The sequence below is a fragment of the Grammomys surdaster genome, unplaced genomic scaffold (assembly GCF_004785775.1).
Source record: "Grammomys surdaster isolate TR1022 unplaced genomic scaffold, NIH_TR_1.0 134, whole genome shotgun sequence".
Classification (NCBI taxonomy): domain Eukaryota; kingdom Metazoa; phylum Chordata; class Mammalia; order Rodentia; family Muridae; genus Grammomys; species Grammomys surdaster.
Window position 1 is genome coordinate 8,093,021 of NW_021604592.1, and position 15,343 is coordinate 8,108,363.

At 42.9% G+C, this 15,343-nt stretch overlaps 1 protein-coding gene and 1 pseudogene across 1 annotated transcript in view; one reads left to right on the forward strand and one right to left on the reverse strand.

Annotated features, from left to right (window-relative positions):
• The window catches only part of Snd1 (staphylococcal nuclease and tudor domain containing 1), a 400,943-nt gene that overhangs the window by 275,008 nt on the left and 110,592 nt on the right, over positions 1-15,343 (forward strand). The gene's annotated exons all lie outside the window — the stretch shown is intronic.
• Positions 13,703-14,254, reverse strand: LOC114617052 (annotated as a pseudogene).

Sequence of the window (15,343 nt, forward strand, 5' to 3'; positions counted from 1 at the left end):
CAACAGTGGGGCTGTCTATGGAGGTGTACACTGAAGACCTTAGCTGTGCATAGTTGAACCTCTCCAGAATGCTGAGTGTAAACCTCTTGATGCAGAAGCCTTTGATACTACCTACTAAGGTAAGATAGTGCTCCCTCTCATTTCTACCTGATTCTATTTCTCTGGCTAAATAAGGGTCTGCAGGTCTCTGAAGCAGGATGAACTCGGGCAAGCCTATCTGCTCCTTTTCTCTTAGCGCCTCTCTCAGCCTTGAATGTTGCAGCTGGGTCTCTCTCCCTGTGGGATCGCTTCTCCCATATGACCGCTCTCCAAGAGTTCTGTATTTGTGTTGGCAGAAGTTAGGACCTGGAGAGCAGTATTTCTTGTGGACTAATTGTCAGTGTAATTATATTGTAAAATAGTGTGCATGATTGATACCTAATATATCTGTCTCCAGGGAGCTGAAGAGCTTCATTGATCTGAAGAGATGAGCCAGTTGATTGTTTAGGAGCTGAGCTTGGTACAAAAAACAAGCTGTCTGGATCATAAAGGCAAAGAGTAGGCAAAGATGTACAGTCACCTTGATCATAAAAGATACTGTACCAAGAAGTCTTCCGCTGGATACACCTCAGGGGCTTGCCAGTCTCTAGAAGGTTCAGGGCAGCAGGTGGCAACCAGCAGCATGCCATCTTGTTTCAACACCACTGATTCAGAATGAATCTCTAGACTACACAGGGACATGCCGAGGGAGAAGCTCCTCCTTGCCTTCTTGCCACCCCCACTGGGACCCGTTTGAAGGTCACTGGCTCAAGAGCAGTCTCTGCCAGTTCTGGAACGTCTCCTCCTCTCCCTGCTGCTGCGTGTAGCTTCTCAGTGTGGGTGGTGTCCACAGAAGGAGGGTGCCTTATTTATTTTGGGTCCATGAGCTTGCGTAATGTGCCTATTTAACACTCTCCTAAAAGCGCTTTTTCAGCACACGAGCAAGTAACAAAGCCCACTAAATCCTGCCTCTTCTGGGCACATTGGGCTGTTTAAGGTTGTTCCCTCCACTGAGTATTTATGGACAGGGGCTGGAGTTATGACATTTATCTCTGTTGCTTAGGGCACTGATATATATCTGCCTGCATCTCCCACAGAGAGCTGCACCTTATCTTGAGAGAGAGAGATGAGAGTGCACCCATAACTCATCTTGGCATCAGACGACCAGTGTGGTAAACCACTTCACCTCCTGTTCACCCCTTAGCCAGGGGCTCTGGGTGGGAGTAGGGACAGGGGTACACATGGCTATACACAATGGAGTCTTTGGTAGTAAAATTATCTAGGACTTAAAATAGTAGGGCACAAAAAAATATGCAGCTCTTATTAGGCTCTCTATCAGGTACCCTGTCTGAACTACGTCTGGCATATTCTCAAGAATCCATGTGTTTTGTCAATTGTTTGTTCCAACCATGCTTCACAGTCATGAGTGTCACTGGCCCATTTGTCCATTGCACCTTTTCTATATGTTCAGCCACTAACAGTGTATGCCTCACTGTAAACCCTGCGTTTATGATTGCTAGCTGAACAGAAACCCATGGGTAATCTCCTGCTAGCTCTCTACCTCATCTCCCCCCTGTGGCTCTTTATGCTTTCTGAGATGGAATTTCCCCACCGTATGTAGCATGATATATCAGAAGGATGCATCAGACAACATAAGCAATACTGGATAAGTACCTCTGTAGAAGCAAGAATGAGGTAAGAGGCTGCTTGTTAAATCATAGTAGTTGACATAATGAGCACCTGAATACAGGTGGGGTGAGGTATAACCTATCTCCAGAATTCCTGTGTGAAGCAAGTGAAAAGATTGTCACAAGAGTCCTGAGAGCTGTTGCTAGGTCTACCAGCAGTTACTGCTGACCTGCTGCTGAGCACCAAGGATGAGCACAAAGCACAGTAAAGAACAGATTAGCTCCTGTCCACTCCAGACATGAGCACTGTGCTTCAAGCTTTGTGGTTTCCCAGGTGTGATTACCATGGTTTCTTTGGCTTGTTTGTTTGTTTTGATACAGATCCTCGTTTCTGTCACATTGTACCAATCTTGGCTTTAGTATGTTTTCCTCCTCAGAATTCCAGGCCTGTGGAGGCAGAGTTTTATCTCAGGCATGGCTTAGGAAGTAGTGGTCATTTACTCTATAGTGACCATTTCTCTGAACAGGGACATCTTGGGAGGCCTCATAGAAACCTAGCATCTCTCAGCCTGTTCTTCCAAGTTCAGGGAGCAGTGAAACCACAGAGACTGAAACCACAATGGTCTTATAGCTTTATACCTAGCTTCCTTCAGTAAAGTCCAAAGTAATTTTTCTTCAGAGGTATCTTGTGAAGTTGTCCCTGTTGCTTTTAAGCTGTGGAACAGAGAAATGGAAGTGTAAGACCCATTTAAAGTCCTGTAGATACAGCAGAAAAACCCTTGTTCCTGGGAACCCTTCAGGGTTCTCAGTTTTCTCAGGACACCTGCCCTGGGGTGTCTTGACCAGTTGAATGGCTAGACTATTGGGAGAATGCCTTTTTTGAATAAATCTTTTTCCCTCTTCTTGTTCCTAGGAAGCCACAACTGCCATCCTGTTGATTCAAAATAGGGACTGATGATATGGCCTCTAGTCATGCCTTTTAGCAAGCGTTCTGGGAAGTGCTGGACTTGAGATTCCTTTCTCTGAGAGTTTATATCTTGATCCACAGCAGCAAGGCAGAGAGAAAGAACTCCTGAGATTCTCAGGACACTTTTGAAACCTTAAAACCTGCCCTGAGTGACACACCTCCCCCAACAAGGCCACACCTCCTAATCCTTCCTGAACAGTTCCAACTGGGGACCAAGTATTCAGATATGTGAGCCCATGGGGGTCATCCTCATCTAAGCCACTACAGTAGAATCTCTTGAGAGAACAAAAATTAAAGATCAAGCAAATTCATGTTTCAATTCAGCCACTAAAAAAAACGTCATCCGTTTCTAGTCATGAGGTCTTTTCAACTGGGCAGTTTAGGATGAAAGTGTTCTGAATTATTGCAGTAGATACTCAGTGTTCACTGATGCTTTTACATGCTTTGCAGTGAATAATTTTACGCATATAATTATTCTGTTTTCATTTTAACTTTCATTCTTATTTTACTGAGGGAACAGCCCAGCCCTAGTCATACATGATGGCCCTGAAGCACAAAACTAGGATAGATCCTGACACTTTGCGTTTGAGTACAAAGGTAGCAGGGATATTAATAGTAGAATCGTGCAGAACTGTGATTTGGGTTCCCAATAGAGGTCTCGTCTTGTGTGTGAAGGTATCTGAAGCCCCTGGATGGTGTCTCTTCTTTGCTTGATGCTCTGCCTTGTTTTTGGCTGTGCTTCTGCTCAGAGGATCAGCTCGTTCTCTGTGGAGCTCTGCCTGCTGCATCTGGAAGAAAATCAAGTGGAGCTCTCCCTGACAGCAACCATCTCCTTCCTTCTCTGGAGCCTCTGCAGAATGCAAAAAATAAGGGCAAGCCACAAAAGAGTAAACCTCCAGACAACACGTTAGAGGCATTAGGTATGAGGCTAGAGTAGAGCCAGTGACATCTGTGGCCCTGGATTCTCCACATACATGGGAAATGTGTCCTGAAATGAGAGTGAATGTTCACAGACAGTGAGAGAGCATGTAGCATGCTAGCATGTTCACGCATTACCACCCTCAGTTCAGTTCTAAAGAAGTGCTCAATTAGCCAATTAATAAAAATGAATATGCCATCGGAAGCCACATTTGTGTGGGGCTTTTTGTTGCTGTTGTTAAATTGGCTAATTTAACACCAACCTAGGATGGTAGTGATGTTAATAGCAGCAGCCCACGAGTTCAGGAGAAGGTGGGGCCATTCTTCAGCAGAGCTTTTCCAGGCATTGCTGTATGCCCTGTGTCTTCATTCTGAACAAGTGGAATAGGATCTAGCCATAGCTAGATATCTGGTGGTTGTAGCCCTCAGGACTCTGCAGTGTGGCCCAACAAATAGAGATCTGCCTGTGTCCTGGGGATTCCACTTAGGCCTTGTCCTCACACACTCTGTCACAGTCATTTTTCTCCCATCCACATAGCTGTTTATTCATCCCAGAATGCCATGCTAGCGATGGCGTTCTGTCCCCAGCATAGGACAAGCTGGTTCTTACTCTGGCCTTCCTACTGCTCCCTGTGTTTCCTCTCTCTTGCCTTACCTTTGGTTCCTTCCACTCCACCAAGTCCTCCTGAGCTGAGACCTTTGCATTTTGCACCCTTTTCCCTGGATAACTCAGTTCTCCTGTTTCACCCTCTCCCTTTTACCTAGTCTTCCTGATTCCTCTTTAGGACTGCAGAACTCGCCTCAGCACCTTGCCGTGATTAATCCCCCTGCTCCCATCTCCAGGACTGTCACCACCTAACACTGCACATAAGAAAGCAAATGTAGTAGTTGAACATAAAGAAGAATTCTTGACCCACAGTAGATAGAACTTCTGAAATATTTGCTGAATGAGGACTCAGTGCTGATTTGCTAATTAATATTCAGTATAGTCCTCTATGGTATGAAAATGTGGGAAAGCACATCATAAGTATAGGCTTTTATTTCCTCCTTTCCTACCTGGAAAGCATCAAGAGTCCAGTTGTGTTTTCTGCTCCCACCCTTTTGTGTCTGTGTCCACTCATCTATCTGTCCTTACATAGATAAGAAAGAGGTGCAGAAGATTGCTGTCTTGGCTGCTACCCATTCAACCTGTAGAGTTGACTGGGTAGATAGAAAGGATGCTAATACCTCTACCTTCGCCACTTCTATCCTGGGTCCATGACACAATATCGAGGCCAGTATTATAGTTGCTGACATAGGTAGGCACTCTGTTTTTCTCAGGTTTCTAGAACAGACTCTCATGGATTTTTCTACTCATACTGGGATCCTTGGCATTACTGTCCCTACTTACCAAAAGCCATTAGTAGCAACCATCGTTGCAACAGCTAGAAATAACCCCAACTCCTCACATAACTTTCTAACACTTTGTGGAAGTTGACACTGCTCCCCCATAAGAGAACTACTCCTCTGTAATAGAGTAAAGAAAGCATTTCAGCACTGTCATCAAGAAAAGAGTGACATACACATTTTGTTGAGAAGCAAGCAGTAAGGCCCTAGGTAGTGAGCGAATATGAAGTCCAGCCAGTCTGGTTTTATGACTTTTTCTAATTCAGTTATGTTCTACAACCCAGGAACATTTGCAGCTGAGACACTAGGCATTAAGTTGTATTCTCTGTGATCTTTCTGGGATGATCTATGAAATATAAATGGACCAGGTTCCATCTATATTCAGATCTTCTCTAAGTGAAACTTTAGTGGAAGATTAGTGTTAGTCTCTGAGAGTCTTTAAGGAGTTCTATTAGATGCTGCCATGTGACAGTAAGAACGGAATGAATACCCAACCTCTGTGAGGTTTAATGCTTGCCTGCCAGTTGCCCTGAAACATCCTGAGACGGAGCTAGGGTAATCCCTAGGAAAGTTAGGTCATTGGAGGAGACTTCTCGGGTGCCTATTATGCCCTTTCTTTCCCATCTGAAGCTGTGGCACGGCAGGTCTTTCATAGTGGTTTCAGAGTAGAACCCCCAAACCCTAGAATGTCAATCTTCTGTCTTCCTGGTGGGAAGGACCATGGAAACCCACATGTGTGTACAAACACACTATTCCTTTTTTTTTTTCCAGATAGTTTGTTGAATCTGTAGGTAATACAAAATACATATGTATCTACTTTAAACAATCTTGGTTACTATAGTGAATAGTGTTCTGATATGCATTGATCTCCCTTGGTCCACAAGCAGTATGTTCTAAGACCCATAGTGGATAAATGAAACTGGAGAAAGTGCAAAGTTTCTGTGTACCCTCTGTTTTCTTTATAACTACTTAGGACTAATTAGTTTATTATAAACCAGGTATAATAGAGTAACAGCAGTAACTAGTCACAAACTAGAGTGCCAACACTCTATACTTTCCTAAATATGCTGTGAATATGGACTCAAGTCTCTCTAATCTCCCTCCCCTCTTTCTCTCAATGTCTTATTGTACTTTGACTTTTTCATATAGAGGAAGCACTTTACTACATCTCTGTGCATATGTGAGGTGCCGACATTTATATTCTTGCACTTTGGGGCCACGATTAAGTAAAGATGATCTCCTTGAACACACTGCTGCAGTACCACGCCAGTCAGAGCTGCTCACCATGACCTCTGCTACGGAACAGTGGGCAGTACACTCCCCAGACTGCTATGCTGTATAAAACTTAGGATTATTTCTGGAGTTTTTCATTTAATATATTTGGACTCCAGATGACTGTTGATAACTGAAACTGTGGCTAAACAGGGAGCATTGCTACCTAAATATATTTTTAAATAACTAGTTGCAGGTTTTTCAACCAATGAATACAATGGCATTTACTTATTCTTTACAAATGAAGCTGCATAATATTAGGATCTAGATTTAGACTGCTTCACTCAGGGCTACATGAAATGCAAGCTTAGAAACAGAAGAAACCTCAAGAAGATACAAAACAAATACATTAAGTTCTTGATTTTTTTGCTACGGTTAAAAAGCGTCAGGTCTCATTTTTGAGAAAGGAGAGGGGGAAGAAAGCAAAATCTAGAGCCAAAACAACCAGCATGTGAATATCCTTCTGCTGTGTGAGGCCTTCTTCTCATCAGCCTCCTTTTCTTCTCCTATGTGCCATCACCAGCTCCTAGTTGTTCTGATGCTTCAGTTTAGAGTCTTCGTAGGTTTATAAAAGCAGAAAGAGTGCCTGAGTTGGAACAGGCGTGTCTCCCATTTTTCTCACACAGATGCCAGTGTCCACTCTCAGGAGGTCTTTGAAACCTACCTGGAAGCATAGAAGTAGGTATATTTTATCAAGTGAGGTAAGCCAGCTGCCCATCTCAAGTTGTAGGCAGCTTACTGTTTGTTCCCTTTCAAAACTGGTCAGCCTCACCAGTCTCAGCACCCGCTGTGAAGGTTAGAAACCTGATCCTATAAGCATCTTAATAGGATACTGCATAACTCAGAAAATAACAATAGTGTTTAAAACATGATAGCTACATTAGTACTCATAAAGTGTGCCTTTTCTTATTGTTATTAAGAAGGAAAGGTAATTCCAGAGAGTGCTGGCATAGCGCTGAAACACTCTTTGCATAAGGGAACATGATGGATTCTCTCATTCCTTAGAATTGCTGTGCTGGAAGGAAGATGGGGAGCCAGAATGGATAGAATCAAATAAATTAAGCCTTGAAACCCAAACAGTGCTGGGTAACGGAGCTGACTACAAATCAGAGAAGTGTTTGCTAAAGAATACACGAACTTAGTTGAAGCTGAACGAAATGAGACTCTTTGTACATATGTGTGTATTTCTCTTGACAAGTGCAGAGAGTTGTTCCATTTCCCTTGGTTGCAGACTTCTTTGGCAAAGAGCAACATTGTCTCCATGAGGAAAAAACTGAAGAGCATGTTTCACTAAATGGCAAAGGGTAACCTTCATCAGATATAGACGGAGCTGTTAAAGGCAGGAAGCAGATATGTGTTGTTTTTCTATATTCTTTTTTCTTTTGTCATTAATTTATTTATTCACTTTACATCCTAATTACAGACTCCCCCCTTCCAAGGCCCACCCTCAGACTCCCACTTCCTCTCTCCTTTTCCTCAGAGAAGGTGAGCACACACACACACACACACACACACACACACACACACACACACCCCATAGGTACCAACTTTGCCCTGACACATCAAGTCAAAGCAGGACTAAGTACATCCTCTCCCACTGAAGCCAGACAAAGCAGCCCAGGCAGGGGAAAGGGATCTAAAAGTAGGCAACAGAATCATAGCCCCCTGCTCCAATTGTTAGGGGGCCCACATGAAGAGCAAGCTGCACAACTATCTTCTGAGGCTTCATACAGAAGTTGATGGAAACGGTTGCAGAAACCCATAGCCTGACATTAGGCAGAGCTTAGGGAGTCTAGTGGAAGTATTGAAAGAAGGATTGAGGGAGCCGGAATGGTCAAGGACATCCCAAGAAGACCTACAGAGTCAACTAACCTGGATCCTTGGGCGTCTCAGAGAGACTGAACCACCAACCAACGAGCATGTATGGGCAGGACCTAAGCCCCTACATGTATGGTTTTCTAGTTTCTGCTTTTAAAGATTCTTCTGTATGTTTGTGCTCGTGTATATGTTCATGTTTGTTTATGTGCATGAGGGGTCTGTGAGAGAGAGTTGTCTTTCTTACCTTTTTTCTCTTACATATTAATCCTGGAAGATTAGGTCGTCGTATGGAGCATAACAAACTAGTCCAGTGTCTTTATTCTATAGAGAGGTCCCATAGGCAACCCTGACAGCCTTTCTGATATAAGTACTGACATCTATTTAGCCATTTTTTAAGTGAGGAAGCAGACACAGTGAAAAGAAGTGGCCTTATCTCAGTGCAAGCTGAGCATACGCAGAGCCTCTATCCACTGAATCAGTGGTCCTCACCCTTCCTAATGCTGTGACCCTTTAATACTGTTCCTCCTCACATTGTGGAACCCTCAATCATAAAATCATTTTCATTGCTACTTTATAACTATAATTTTCCTACTGTTATGAATTGTAATGTAAATATATTTTCAGAGATAGAGGTTTGCAAGAGGGTCCATGACCCACAGGTTGAAAACTGCTACACGTCTTCAGCTCTACATTTTGTACCCTGGCATAAAATGCTCTTAACTTGCCTTAGTTGAACTGATGGCTCTCACCTCAGAAGCAAAGCTATACAGAGCATCAGTTCAACACCACTCTAATCTCTTGAAGATTCTGTAGAAAACTGGAGTAAAATATATTTGACCTCAAGTCAAAACAGCAGCTGCTTTCTTGTTTATTTTGATATTGCTCTACCAGGTCTGTTTTTCCTTAAATTGTTAAATAGCCTTAGAACAAAGTTATTAACAAAGAGAACAACTTACTTTTTTTTCTAAGAGAGAGAGAGAGAGAGAGAAAGAGAGAGAGAGAGAGAGAGAGAGAGAGAGAGAGAGAGAGAGAGAGAGTGTGTGTGTGTGTGTGTGTGTGTGTGTGTGTGTGTGTGTGTGTAGATAGGTCCTGGGAAAGCCAGAGGCAAGATGTCCATTTGAAGCAGTGTAGAAGGTTACTGCGAAAGAGAAGTTAAGCCTAGAGTTACAGATTCCTCAAAGGAGAACCTGGTGACATTGGATTAAACAGTTCTTCCTTATGAGAGATGTCCCATGAGCTGCAGGATCCTTCTGCTATCTGAAACTTTGAGAGCGTCAGTCGGTCAGCCTCACAGCCTCTCCCTGGCTTGTGCCTGAGATCTATGGAGGATCAGGAAGATTGGAGAAGAAAAGAGATTTAAACTTGAGGGAATACTCCAAAGCTGATGTCCAGGTTAGGGAGGTAGCACTCCTGTTTTCAATGTAATCCGATTTCCTGAGGATGGCTTCCAGAGAAAACTGTGTCACATTAATGCTGCCTGCACAAGTGATGCTGCAGGGAGGGGGTGGCAAGAAACATCAGGTTTGCCAAAATGATGATGATGGAGAAAATCATCGAGGAATGGGATTTTAGTGCTTTCACTTAACTGTCATTTGTTGTTATCTCTGCTGTACGCTTGCTTCTATGAGTAGGAAAAACTGCAGCTTGACTCACTCTCTACCCGAGTTCCCAGCTGTTGTCTTCTCCTTGTGCCTCACAGGTCTCAGCCAAGAGCACATCCTTGGATCTGGATAGAGGCTTTGCTTTCCTTCTTGTTCATAAGCCTAACACCACTGGCCTGTGATACTCTTGCCAACCCCTTTAGGATCAAGCTTTCTCTTCCTGTTTCATACTCATCCATACTTAGTTCTTGGTGTGGTCCACTTTTACATTAGAATATGATCACTCTTCATTTCCCAAGAAATGAATGTTAAAAATATTTCCACGAGGACACTCTTGAAGTTAGTGAAGTCATGAGCTCACCCATCACAACTGTGACCATTTTCAGACTATGGCTTAGACTGTGATTAAGTAAGTAAGCTATAACTTATGGGGCAGCTTCTCGTTGAGAGTTCATTTATGTAATGTCACTTTCTTTTCAGCTGTTTTTACATGTCCCCTTCTTCATCCTCTTGGGTGTTTATTGTGATGCCTTTCAAGAAGGCCAAGGTCATGCAACTTTATTACAGCTGGAACCTACACATCCTACAACAGCACTTCCTGCCTTGCCTCTTTAGGGACAGAGGGAGGAGACCAATTTGATTTGTCCTTTTTGGGTGTTAAAACAATGTTTCTTTTTTTTAAGTGAATTTTTAAGCTTTTCAATTGCAATCTTCCATTGAGAGATATTCTTTATTCTTCTCCTAATGAATTATGACCTCCTGTTAATCAAATATCTCCATCTCTCTTTAACTCTTAACTTTTAGAAGTTATTGCAACAGAAACTATGGCCCATGTTACTTGATATGCATATGTATTATAGTAAAAGCCATTTTCATAAGATTTTGAAGTTAAAGATCATTGTAAGATGTGGCTGATTATAAAATAACCCACTTTAATTTTTTTTTAATTTTTTAATCTTATATGCATTGGTGTTTTACCCACATGTAAGACTGGGGGCAGGAATCCCTGGAGGTGGAGTGTTTTTGAACTGCTATGGAGGTGCTGGAAGTAAGCCTGGATCCTCTGAAAGAGCAGACAGTGCTCTTAGCCATTGAGCCATCTCTCCAGGCCACGATAACCCCCTTTAGCCTTAGTTTCCTTTGAATTTCCTCTCAAAGCTTTGATGATTGGACATGCTGTGATAATGGTTCTAAGATAACTCACAATTTTAATTAAAACTAAATCTGACTGATAACATGAAAATCTGATTAAATAGCAGTTATACAGACTTGAAATAATCATTTTTATATCTGAAATCACAACAAAATAGATTGGGAAGAATATGGAGATGGATATTTGTTTGTTTGTTTGTTTGTTTGTTTTCTGTGGCCCTAGGGCCTTTCTAAAGCCTTAGAAGTAAAAGAGTAACAGAGTTACTCCTATGCTTTCCCAAAGGGAGCAGAGTGGAAATTGAGAGTGATTTATTGGTGCTCCCAATGTTTTTATGGCATTTGAGATGCCAAGCATCCAGCAGTTCACTGGACACCTTCCATGTGGAGGGATTGTTCCACCCCAAAAGGCCACTCCCCAAAAGATTTCAGGAGTTCTCAGAGGGAGACTCTTTGAGTCTTCCTTATGTTTGTCCTTCATCGCAAATGTCAGACTGTCCGTCTGTTATTGAAAACATCACTAGCATCCACAAACCCCTCCCACATTGCTCTAGCTGGTCTGTTCTCGTTTCTCTGATTCCTCAAATCTCACATGCTGCCTCCATGGAAGCTTGAACTAGCCACATTGTAAACGCCACAGTTGGAACACAGTAGAGACTTAGTAAATAGTTGTTGGGTGGATAAATTGATGACAAATTAATCATCCTCCACACACACTGAGGCCCAAGGGTTCAGAAGATCATGGTAGAATAAGCATTTCTCGAGCTTTCTCATGTATAGCTGGACAGCTAACCTGCTTTGTGTTCTCCTAGACATCGGCACAGAGACCTGCTCTATAGGAACAAGTGGGTACTGTAATAGGATGCTGTTTGCTCCTGATTCCATCTCGTCCAATCTGAATAAAAAAGCTAGAGGAGAATAACTATCTCTTAAGAATTCCAGCTTCAGTATCCTTAGTCATCAGGGAAATGTAAATCAAAACAACCCTGAGATTCCACCTCACACCAGTCAGAATGGCTAAGATCAAAAACTCAGGTGATAGTAGATGCTGGCGAGGAACACTCCTCCATTGTTGGTGGGACTGCAAGATGGTGCAACCACTTTGGAAATCAGTCTGGCGGTTCCTCAGAAAATTGGACATAGCATTACCTGAGGATCCAGCTATACCACTCCTAGGCATATATCCAGAAGATGCTCCAACATATAACAAGGACATATGTTCCACTATGTTCATAGCAGCCTTATTTATAATAGCCAGGAGCTGGAAAGAACCCAGATGTCCTTCAACTGAGGAATGGATTCAAAAAATGTGGTATATTTACACAATGGAGTATTACTCAGCTATTAAAAACAATGAATTCGAGAGGTTCCTAGGTAAATGGATGGAACTAGAAATTATCATCCTGAGTGAAGTAAGCCAATCACAAAAGAATATACATGGTTTTCACTCACTGATTATTGGATATTAGCCCAGAACCTTGAAATGCCCAAGATGCAACTCACAGACCACATGAAGCTCATAAAAAAGGAAGACCAAGTTGGGGTAATTCAGTCCTTCTTAGAAGGAGCAACAAAATCCTCAAGGGAGCAAATATGGAGACAAAGTGAGGGACAGAAACTGAAGGAGGGGCCGTCTAGAGACTGTTCCACCTGAGTATCCATCCCATGTGCAGTCACCAAAGGTAGATGCTGATGTGGAAGTCAGGAAGTGCATGCTGATAAGAGCCTGATATAGATGTCTCCTCAGAGGTCTTCGAGAGTCTGACATATTCAGAGGCAGATGCTCACAACTAGCCATTGAACTGATAATGGGGTTCTCAATGGAGGAGTTAGAGTAAAGACTGAAGGAGCTGAAAGGGTTTGCATCACCATGAGGAGAGCAACAATACCAACCAACCACAGCTCCCAGGGTCTAAACCACCAGCCTGGGAACACTTAGGGAGGGATCCAGGGCTTCAGCTGAATATGTAAGAGTGGAGGGCCCTGCTGGGCATAGGTGGAAGAAGAGATCCTTGACCTCATGAAGACTGGACGCAGGGGGGGGGAGGAATTTTGAGGGTGGGGAAATGGGAGTGAGGGGGTAGGTAGGGGTTACATCCACAGAGAAGAAGGAGGAGGGATAAGGGGATAGGGGGTTCCTGGGTGGGTGGGGGATGGGGTAAGGGGACAACATATGAAATGTAAATAAAACATCCAATAAAAATAAAAATAAACAACAACAAAAAAAAGAATTCCAGCTTTAGAAGTTCAATACTGCATCACATGTTGAGGCAGGCACGTCAGTACAATTCTTGATAAACATGAGCTTTAGAGTAACCAGAATAGGCTCGACTTAGCGGTTTCTCCTTCATTTAACCTGTTTTCGCCTTATTTTCCTCATGTGCAAATTATAATAATCCTAAGCATTAAATGGCAAGGTTTGTAATTTTCAAAAGTACTTGATCCAGTGCCTAACACAGGGGAAGCTAGCCTTCATGGTCTTGTAGCATTGTTATGCTAATCACTTAAACATGCTGTCTAGTCTCTTCTTGCACTTTGGAACCCTTATAATTACATGTGAACCTGTTTGTAGCCTAAAATTTTTTTTTTAAAGTTCTCAATATCAGGTTATCTGTTAATTCAGGAAACGATACCCAGGTCAGAATTCTTCAAGATAATTCAGGACTCCATACAACCTAAATAAGATGAAGTGTATTCAGCTTGAACTGACAGGATCCAGTGGAAACGAGTGCCTGTCAAAAGATAGGACTTATAATCTGTACTTAGTTGCCATTCGAACTTGTGAAGGTCATTGAACTGCTCTCATTTCTGGTACCCACCTCTGTTAAAACAAGAAATATTGCTAAAGCATTTCTTTTTTTTTTTTTTCCACCAAGTGCACTTTATTGAATCCACTGTGGACAGACAAGTGAAGGTAACATTTGCATTCGCATAGGGTAAAGGGTCAGGGCCTCAGCCTGGGGGGAGGGCCAGATGTGGACCGTGGAACTTGGGGCAGCTAGAATCCAGAATGTGGCACTCTTTGTGAAAACGACTGAAAGACTACCGCAGAGGTTGTAGAGAAAATAATGATGCAGATAATGACCATGAGGACACTGAAGATCAGGGCGCTGATGTTCAGGCACTTGGCGGTAGAGGCGTAGGCCTGGGCTCCAATCACATCGCCCACCATCTTCCGGTCCCTGGACTTCACAGAGTAGGCATAGGCAATGAAGCCCAGGCAGCAGGCGTTGAAGAAGAGTGTATTGAACAGGGACCAGACCACATGGTCAGGAACAGAAACTTCTCTGGGCATGTTGATCACGGTGGTCCTCACAACAGCTGAGTTGTTGGGTTCCCCCAGCTCAGTCACCCCGTACTCCTCTTTGATTGTCTCATAGCTTGGAGGAAGTCCGGCATTGGTAGGCAAGAAGGCTTGAGAATTGTGGCTCATGGTATTGACTCTGGAACAATCACCCCGTCTGGAGGATGGCTGCTGCTACCCTGGTTCTGTTGGCCCGCCCTTGCTAAAGCATTTCTAAAACTCTATGCTGCCATAGAATTCTGTGATTCTGTGATGTTTATTTGATGTGTGATGATACCTTCACTGACATTTATTTAATAGTCTTGGAAATTTGGGAAAGAGACCTAAACACTGCTGTTTTCTCGAGTTAAACCCTAAGTTCTGAGTATCATGGAACTATAGTCAGGTACAAGTGCTTTCCAGGTCCTTTCCACAGGAACTTGCATGATCACTGTTGACATTCTCCTCTATCTTTTCAACTTCATATGAACTTTGACTTTATTTTACCTTTTCTTTTTGTGTTTACAATCTCATTGTTATACATTTAAAAGTAGGTCTTCAAATCCTTGACCCAAGTGTAGACTATCACTCACATTTTTAAGGGAACAAAAGAACAGTTGATGCTAGTGCTTAGATTCAGTCCTTCAATAACCGGGTTTTCTTGGGGAGGTGCATATTGTGCTTTGTCTAAGTGTGCAGACACATGTAGAAGCCAGGGTTGACATTTGACATGATGTCTTCCTCAGTTATTTTTCCACTTCATTTTTTGAGACAATCTATTAATGCACTACCTTTTGGCCTAGACTAGGTACCCGTAAGCCCCCTCTGACACTGAGATTCCAAAGAACATAGCCACGCCTGGCTGTTATGTCAGTGCTCAAGAACTGACCCCTGAACTCTTGCATGTATAGCAAACATGTGCTCACTGAGCCATGTCCCCAGGCCTGCCTTTTGTAGGCTGTCTGTGTTGCTGTTTCTTTGCAATTCAGATTGTTTGGTAATGTTAAATCTCAAAAAGTTGTCGATTTTCTCCCTTGATAGATTTTAAAGAGGAAAAGACGACCATAAATGGACGGGGTGGAGGGAACCCTGAGAAAACACTGTTATTCAAAAGCACAAATAGTTTAATATGGCAGGCTCAGGGAAGGGCTCCAAAGGGTGTGTGAGTGCTAGGTTGGTTGGATTGTGCCTCAGATCAGTTATTGATGACTTTAACTTATGGCTATTCTCGGGGACTAATAGGAAGTCTTTGCTTCAAGAAACTGATGCACACACGAAAATATTTATCCAGGTTCATTGGGTC